Genomic DNA, 9,714 nt, shown 5'->3' on the forward strand with positions numbered 1-9,714 from the left:
TAATGAAGACATGATTCTAACCAAGTGAAAAATATTAAAGTTGTGTGCTTCCTACTTATAAAGCACAAAGAAGAACACAGAATCACTTCTGTGATATTCCTGAAAATATTATATCATCTGAATGTAATCATGAGGAAACAGCAGACAAACCAAAACTAAGGGCTATTTACAAAGTAAGCTGCCTCTACTTTTCAAAATTGTCAAGACCAGAAAAGCCAAAGGAAGACTGAGGAATGGTTCCAGATTGAAAGAGACTAAAAAGATAACACAACTAAAAGCAACATGTGATTTTGGATTAGATCCTGAACCTGTACAGGACATCGTTTTTGGTTTTCTTTTAAATCTATTTATTTGGCTGCGTCGGGTCTTAGTTGCGGCACGCGGGCTTAGTTGCCCCAAGGCAAGTGGGATCTTAGCTCCCCAACCAGGGATCAAACCCACGTCCCCTGCCTTGGAAGGTGGATTCTTAACCACTGGACCACCAGAGAAGTCTCCTGTATGTGACATCGTTGGGACAATCAGTGACATTTGAATGGGATCTGTGGATGTTAATTTCCTGATTGATGGCTGCCCTGTGGTTATGCAGGAGACTGCCCTTGCTTTTAGGAAACATTAAGAGGTAACGGTATCATGTCTGTAATTTATTCTCTAATGAATGACTCAGAAAAAAAAGATTATTATTGTTCTGGTTATTATGCTGAGTAGCTAATTACCCCAAAATTTAGTGGCATAGGACAACCAGTTATTATGCTCATGGATTCTATGGGTCAGGGATTCAGCACACAGCATGGGAGGCTTGTCTCTGCTTGGTGAAGTCTGGGACCTCAGCTGGAAGACGTGGAGCCTGGGGGCTAAATCATCACTGTATTGTCTGGCGGTTGATGCTGCTTGTTGGCTAAGCTGATGCTGATGCTGCTGACTAGAAAACCTATATGTGGCCTAACCACATAGCCTGGGCTTCCTCACATAATGACAGCTGGGTTCTTAGCGTGTCTCAAGACAGATAACCAGGCAGAAGGTGTATCCTTTTTATGACCTAATCTGAGAAGTCACATAACCTCACTTGCGCCGTACTCTCTCGGTTGCTGCAGACACACACCCATTCAGGTTCAGGAAGAGGGGATGTAGACCACACTTCCTGATGGGGAGTGGCAAGGTTCTAAAAGAGCATATGGAACAGTGACAGATTGTTCTGTCCCTTTTTGGAAGGTATTATCTGCCATGTATGTACATAAAGAGAAAAAGAAAATGATAGTACAAATGTGACAGAATGTTAACCACTGGGAAATCTGCATGAAAAGTACACAGAAACGCTTTGCACTACTCTTACAACTTTCTACAGGTCTGAAATTATTATTTTTTGAAAGATAGAAAATAAGTAATAAAAATGTATTTCATTGGGCTAATAATGTTAAACTATGAATTTAAAACGGGCTTGGCGGCTGGACCGGGGGCCTCGTAGCTGACGTGGTGTTTGTGCACAGCCAACCTGGGGCCCTACTTCGAGGGCCTCCACAAGCACTACCTGCTCCTGGCCATCAAGTATTTGAATGGTGGTCCTGCTGCCGAGATGGACTTCGGGGGAGACTACGGGGGGACCCAGTACAGCCTCGTGGTGTTCAACACAGTGGACTGCGTTCCCGAGTCCTACGTACAATATCACGCTCCCACCAGCTGCGCCTATGGGTTTGTCATCTGGCTCGATGGCATGAAGTTCATGGTGGGGGGGGGGCGGGGCGAGAGCTGCAGCCTCATCGCTGAAGGCCTCAGCAGGGCCCTGCAGCTGTTCGATGACTTCAAGAAGATGCCAGAGCAGATTGGCCAGACACACCGACTCTGCCTCCTTATCTGTAACTCGCCCCCCTACCTGCTGCCTGCTGTCGAGAGCACCGCATACTCTGGGTGCACGATGGAGACCCTAGTGCAGAAGGCTGGGAACTGAGGAATCTACTTCTCCACCGTGTTGCCCTGGAAGCTGCCTGCCCTGCAGCTTCTGGTCAAGAAGGCGGCTCCTCCCGCCAGGCTGGAGCCACTGCAGCCGCCAACAGACGTGAGTCAGGACCCGAGGCACGTGGTGCTGGTGCGGGGGCTTGTGCTGCCCGTCGGGGGTGGCTCGGCCCCAGGCCCCCTCCAGCCAAAGCAGTCCGTGCCCCTGCCTCTAGATCCTCCCTCGGGCGCCCCGCTCTCGGCAGCCCCCCAGCAGCCTCTGCCCCCTGTCCCCCCCGCAGTACCTGGTCCCCTGAGTGCAGCTCAGGTGGCTGCCCAGAACGCAGTGGAGGCCTCCAAGAACCAGAAGGCTGGGCTGGGCCCTCGCTGCGCCCATCAACCCTCTTCAGCAAGCCGCTCCAGGAGTGGGTACCTCCCTACAGCCAGGCCCAGGCCCCCTGGTGCCCCCAAGCCACCTCCCCCTTCCCAGCCCAGCCTGGTCTCCCCTGTGGCCCCTGGCCCGGTCCTGACCCCCCTCTGCGCAGCCCAGGGCACTGCTCAGGGCGGGCACTGTCCTCCGGCCCAGCTCGGGGCCCTGGCCCTTGGCGGGCAGCGGTCAGTCTCCAACAAACTCCTGGCCTGGAGCGGGGTCCTCGAGTGGCAGGAGAAGCCCAAACCTGCCTCTGCGGTGCCAGCACCAAGCTGACTCGGTCACTGCCTTCTCAGGTCTACCTGAGTCACGGCGAGAGCCTGAAAACAGGACAGCGCTGATGGCGCAGCTCACAGCCCAGCAGCTGCTGACCACCCTGCGCCCTTGGCTCTGGAGCTCAGGGATGGTCCATTCCCACTTCACCGACAAGGACCTGGACTCCCTCAGAGGTCTCTACCGCATCCTGGGCAGCGGCTTCGCTGGCCGCGTGCACGGCCCCGCACGGCCCCCTGCGAGGTGCGTGTGCTCACGTTCCCGCACTCATTCAGGAAGGTCTTCATGGGCCTCATCCCCTGAGACCAGAGAGACTTTGTCAACGGCGTCCGGCAGGTCCTCACCAACCACAAGCCGCTCCAGCAGCAGAAGCCCCAGCCTCAGGGGACCGTGGGAGCCTCTGCAGCCACGGGGCAGCCCCAGCCCCGGGGTGCTGCCCAGGCCCCCCCAGGCGCCCCACAAGGCCCTCCTGGAGCAGCCCTCCGCCCGCCCCCTCCCGGACCCACCCATTGGCCCCAGAACCCTGGGGCCAACCCCCAACTGCGGGGCCTCCTCTTCAACCCACCACCGCCCTAGACTGGGGTCCCCCCACCTCAGGCCTCTCTCCACCACCTCCAGCCACCAGGGGCCCCTGCACTGCTGTCCCCACCGCACCAGGGGCCCCTGCGCCTGCACGTGCCGCCCCTCCAGTCCTGGCCTGCGCAGCTTCCCCCCAGGGCTCCACTGCCAGGTCAGAGGCTGCTCAGCAGGGTTGCCTGGGGCCCGGTCCCCCAGCCAGGCCGGCAGCCCAGTGTCAGGGAGGATGACATCCTCGTGGACCTCATCTGAACCCCCGACACCCAATAAAGTTCCTTTTAACACACACACACACACACACACACACACACACACAAACAGGCTTGGTTAAGAAATAAAATAATTATGAATTATTTAAATAGTATTATAACTGTCAATAATTACTAATGTTTTGAAAAGTTTTTAAATCATTACATCTTCTCAAACTGAAATTAAAATATCACACGCTGTAATAGGGTCCTACTGCCCATGACTAGCATGCCGAAGATGTCACATGACCTTCACGACACCTGTGTTCACAGCATCCATACTGCAATACACTCTGTTGAGTGAGGCCATCATGCACTTGCAGGTGACAGCAAGGTCAAATTTCTACGAAAGTTTCTAAATGCTTACACAGTTTCAGAACCTACCTCATCGTGGACCACAGTGTGTGGACCACACATGGAGAAGCAACTGTATTTCTGGTGCTTTTGTTGAAATGGCTTAGCCTGTATCCCAATACTACCGTTTTTGAATACTTTATATTTCCTCATCTGATTTGAAATGTCATCTTACCATAAACTAAGTTCTCATATATAGTTGGTCTTTTTCTAGGTCTCATATTTTATTCCATTAGTCTTCACTAGCGTCACATAGTTTTTTTAATTACTGTAATATTTCCTTCTGAAAAGTTTCATAATCTTCTTCTTATAGGGCTATTCATTTCTTATTTAATTCATATTATTCCTGGATATTTGAGAAGGTGCTAACAAATACTGAAAGCGTGAATGAATATGTCATCAAGGTCCAGCTCAAGCCTGAACTGAGACAATCGTAGAATTCGGACTGGAGGATGCAGGGTCCCTGGCAGAAGTGGGTCATGTCAGAGTCCAAGGAGTCTCTTAGGATACACTCATCACAGGGAAAAAAGAGAGGTGTGTAAGTTTGGGTCTGTGATGAGACCTTATCATCAAAGGGAAGGAGTACATTAAAATGTCTAAGTCCTAAAGAAAGAGAATGTAGTGAGTAAAAATGAAAACATCTGTTTATGTATATTAGACCTCTGGGAGAAGCAGATTCTCAACTGTATATATGTAAATAAGAAAGCAAGAGCCAGGGGAATTAAGTTCCCACATCCTGCAAGCTGCTTGGTGCGGCCAAAAAAAAAAAAAAAAAAAAAAAAAAAGCAAGAGCCAGGACATTTTTGAAATTAAAAAAAAAAATGAACATTGAATTGTCCTACTAAATATTGCAGAATATTATTGAAATCACAAAAATTAAAATAGTTTGGTATTGAGACATGAATGAATAAACAGAACAGAATAGAAAGTCCAGACATTAACCAAAATATATATGGGAATTTAGTATGTGATAAAGGTAAATCTCATATCAGTAAATGGTATGCAGACAACTAAGAAGAGATTTGGAAGGGGAAAAGTTGTACAAGAAGCTCACACTGTACACCAGATTAAATTCCATATGGGTCAAATATTTACATGTAAAAAAATAAAAATATAAAAGAAAACATGGGTAAATTCTTTTAAAACTTTAGAGCAGGGAAGATTTTTTTCCTAAGGAAAACTCAAAATTCAGAAGCCATAAAAGAAAAGATTGATAAATTGACTACATAAATATTTTAAACTCTTCAATTAAAAATATAAAAATCAAAGTCAAAAGAAAAATGGGCATTTGGGGGAAGAAATAGAAACTTTTTCCACAGGAAAAAAGGTAAAAAACATAGAATTCAGTAAGTAAAAGCTAATAGCCCAATAGAAAAATGGACATAATTAGTTTATAGAAATATGAGTGGCTCTTAACCCATAAAAATATGTTTAATCTCACTTATAATAAAGGAAATATGAATTTAAACTATACTGAATGCCATGTTCAACCTATGACTAACAAAAATACATGTTTGATAGCACATTCTTTTGGCAAGAATGTGGGAAACCAGTAAGTTCACAAATTGCTGGTGGAAATGCAAACAGATTCAACTCTCATGATCATCAATCAGAAATATCACAATTATAAATGTATTCACCCTTTGCCTCAGCACTTCCACTTCTGGAAATTTACCCTACAGATATAACTACATTCTTTGTTTTTTTTTTTTTTTTTTTTGGCTGCGTGGCTTGCGGGATCTTAGTTTCCCGCCCAGGGACCAAACCCCGCCCGGAGGGAAAGCTCCAAATCCTAACCACTGGACTGCCAGGGAATTCCCTACACTCTTATGAAATTACATACGTACAAAATTATTCATTGCAAGATTGTTTGTAATAGCAAAAGACTGAAAATAACTCAAGTGTCCATCAGTAGAGTATGGTAAATAACTTATGGTAACTTATAATGGAATATTGTGTGGCATTTTTCACAAAAGTTGCTATGTACTGCTTCAGAAAATCTCTGATATGTTAAGTGGAAAAAAAAAGCAAGGTGCATATATTAGTTCACTGGGGTTACCATGCCAAAGTACCACAAACTAGGTAGCTTATAAAACAGAAATCTATTGTCTGAGAATTTTGGAGGCTAGAAGTCCAAAATCAAGATGGCAGAGCCATGCTCCTTCTAAAGCCCCAAGGAGAGGATCCTTCCTTGCCTCTTCTAACTTCTGTTGGTGGCCAGCATCCTTGGCATTCCTTGGCTTGCAGCTGCTTCATTTCAGTCTCTGCCTCTGTTATCACATGACCTTCTCTCTATGTGTCTGTGTTCAAATTTCCCTCTTTCTATAAGGACACCAGTCATATTGGATTAGGGTCCACCCTAATGACCTCATCTTAACTTGGTTACATCTTCCAACACCCTATGTCCAAATAAGGTCCCATTCATAGGTACTGGAGGTTACGGTTTCAACATATCTTTTGGGGGGGACACAATTCACCCTGTAATAGTGCAGAATAGTATTTGTATGCTGCCTTTTGTGTAAGAAAAGGAGATAAAAATACGTTATTAGTATTGATAGAGAATCTGTAGAAGAATACATAAGAAAATAATATGAGTTTTTATCCTGGGAGGGGAATAGGACAGATGTAGGCAAGAAGGGGAGGCAAATTAAAACATGCACCAATTTTGAGTATTCATTGGGGAAAAAAAGATTCCCTTAACCTTGTTGCTTGGAATCCTTTCCTTCAAGAGGTCCAGGTTCAAGGATGTAGGATTGCCTTTCCTTTTCTATAGGTCCAATCACCCTATTTCATTCTTCAGTGATTAATACCTTCATAATCATTATATTGGAATTGCTATTAATGTTCAATGTTAGAATTAATCTACAGACAAAGCATAAGGAAGACTTAAGTATAATTTCAGAAAAATAATCCTTGACAACGAAAACTAATGATATCACTGACAAACCCAGCATAAAGGAGTAGGAGGGAAAATGGAGGAAAACATAGGTACAGCAACTGTTGCATCTTCTATATGGGCAATAAGTAAACAGTGTTAAAAGTCAAAGTCAGGGGCTTCCCTGGTGGCGCAGTGGTTAAGAATCCGCCTGCCAATGCAGGGAACACGGGTTCAAGCCCTGGTCCGGGAAGATCCCACATGCCGCGGAGCAACTAAGCCCGTGCGCCACAACTACTGAGCCCGTGAGCCACAACTACTGAAGCCCACGTGCCTAGAGCCTGTGCTCCGCCACAAGAGAAGCCACCGCAGTGAGAAGCCCACACACCGCGCAGCAACGAAGACCCAATGCAACCAAAAATAAATAAATTTTAAAAATAAATAAAATAAAAGTCAAAGTCAGTTAATATATAACTAAATTGGAGGGGTGAGGGAGTGTTGAGAGGCAAGAGAAGGGAGGTGAGAGTGTTAAATTCAGGGAGTCAATAGACATTTTTAAAGTTGATAAATCAAAAAATAGAAATATATAAGCATGTTATTTAGAGTTCGCTAGCAAACAAGCAGATGAAATAATAATAGGAACAGTTAAAATTATCTGGGGGGGTTATTTTACTTTTTATTTTTACTTTTTTTTTTTTTTATTATTATGTGTCTCAGGTAGAACAGTGATCCTCAAAATGTTCATTTCCTAATCCTTGGAACCTGTGAGTGGTGACCTTAATGGCAAAAGTGACTTTGCAGATATGATTAAGTTAAGGCTCTTGAGATGGGGCGATTATCCTCCTTAATCAGGATGAGCACAATGTAATCACAAGGGTCCTTATAAGAGGGAGGCAGAGGGTAAGAGGCAGAGAGGAGATATGACGATGGAAGCACAGGTTGAAGTGATACACTTTGAAGATGGGGGAAGAGGCCAGGAGCCAAGGAATGCAGGTGGCTTCTAGAAGCTGGGAAATGCAGGGAAAAGGATTCTCCCCTACAGCTCCAGAAGGAACACAGTTTTCCCAATACCTTGCTTTAACCCTTAAGACTCATTTTGAACTTCTGACCTGCAGAACTGGAAGATAATAGAGATGTGTTGTCTTAAGCCACTAAAATTTGTGGTAATTTGTTGCAGCATCGACAGGAAATGAATACACGATGCATGTATTACTTGTACAGTAAGTCCCCTACATACGAACCTTCAAATTGCGAACTTGCATTCACATGTCCAATCATGTAAGTTAGTTTACGTGTTTGGCGTACATTGTCACGTGTGTGCATCCTCTACGACGGGTTGTGCTTTTGTGTACTTTCCTGTACAGTACTGTATAGAGTCCAGAAGTACAGTATCTTTATTTCAAGCTAGATCTGCAAGAGGACGACTTCACTGAACTCCTTGCTGTGCAACATGAGGAGCTTACTAATGAAGACCTGATGGAATTGGAGGCCCAGAGAAAGGACAAAGAGAGGCAAGACGAAGAAGTAACCGAAGAACTGAAGAGATTCCCAACGCAGGAAATGGCAAGGGGATTTTCTTTATTTGAGGAGGCACTGCTGGTTTTTAAGGCACAGGACTTAGAATGTGTACCACAAACACAGAAGGGTACACGAAGGTAGCAGCAGCAGTGCAGAATGCAATCCAGTGCTACCATGTCATCTATGATGAGAAGAAAAGAGCTACTACCCAGACATCACTAGATCGTTTTTTCAAGAGGGTAGGTAGAATTGAATCCAGCAAGGAACCAGAGGCTGTGTCATCAACATCAGGCGTGGGTGAAACTGCAGCTTGCCCTCCGTCTCCTATTGCTGACAATCCTTCAGCTCTACCATCTCCCACCTCCTCTCCCTCCTCCAGTCAGTAACTCTTCTCTCCTCTTCACTCCATGCCAGCCCCTGGATGTCAGCTGTCGTACTGTACTACTGTACTTTTCAAGGTACTGCACTGTAAGATTAAATATGTTTTCTTTATTTTTTCTGTGTGTTTTTGTATTATTTGTGTTAAAAGTATTATAAACCTATCACAGTACAGTACTATATAGCTGATTGTGTTAGTTGGGTAACTAGGCTAACTTTGTTGGACTTACAAACAAACTGGACTTACGAACGTGCTCTCGGAACGGAACTCGTTTGTATGTAGGGGATTTACTGTACTACTTTTAAAAATTAAAAGAAATGGAAACAATCACATATAAGGCTGTCAGTGGAGAAAATGTGAGAAATGGAATCAAGTCCCACCCTTTTTCCTTGGAGAAGGTAGGGAAGGCCATGTTCTCATTTTGTATGTATTAGTTTGGGAAATTTAGCTAGGCCAGGAAAACTGTGGAAGATCCATTTTCATGGAAGCCCAAATACTGGATTATCAGACACTGTTCTGCCCTGAAACACTCAACCTGGAAGAAGCTTTCTGCCATCCTACCCATCTGCAGCTGAACCAGAAGGCTAGCACGGAGAACAAGCCTAGGGCCATGCCTAAGGACAAAGCTAGGCCCTGTTAGAGGGTGATGGAGGGATGCCCCCACCTACCCTGCTCATGGCCATTTGTTTGGAAGTCAGTGTGGCCACCGGTCAGAAGGTTTGGTACGAGATCACAGGACAGTGCCTAGGAGAGATGGGGCGTAGGCTGTTTCAACCAGGCAGGTAGGAGGCCTCCCTTCTTTTACCAGGGTTCCACTCCACTCTACCATTCCTCTGGGTGGTCTTCCCCCCACCCCCAATGCCAGGACTTAACACTTTAGAAGAAGTACCTAACAGGATGACCTCTAAGCACATCACTAACTTACACTGATATGGTGATTTGGAAAGCACCACCACAACTCTTGGACTTACTGGTGTTCATTCAGAAAGGGACTCCTCACTCCCAACCCCCATTTTTTTTGCACAATTTTTTTTTTTGGCCTTGCCGTGTGGCTTATGGGATCTTAGTTCCCCGACCAGGGATTGAACCCAGGCCCTTGGCAGGGAAATTGCGGAGTCCTAACCACTGGAGCGCC

The 9,714-nt window shown here is 45.6% G+C and overlaps 1 pseudogene; it reads left to right on the top strand.

Moving 5' to 3' along the window:
* Nucleotides 1–1,434: 1,434 nt before the first annotated feature.
* LOC133097400 (mediator of RNA polymerase II transcription subunit 25-like) lies at nt 1,435–3,457 on the top strand (annotated as a pseudogene).
* The last annotated feature ends 6,257 nt before the right edge of the window (nt 3,458–9,714 follow it).

This window comes from Eubalaena glacialis, chromosome 9, assembly GCF_028564815.1.
Source record: "Eubalaena glacialis isolate mEubGla1 chromosome 9, mEubGla1.1.hap2.+ XY, whole genome shotgun sequence".
Classification (NCBI taxonomy): Eukaryota; Metazoa; Chordata; class Mammalia; order Artiodactyla; family Balaenidae; genus Eubalaena; species Eubalaena glacialis.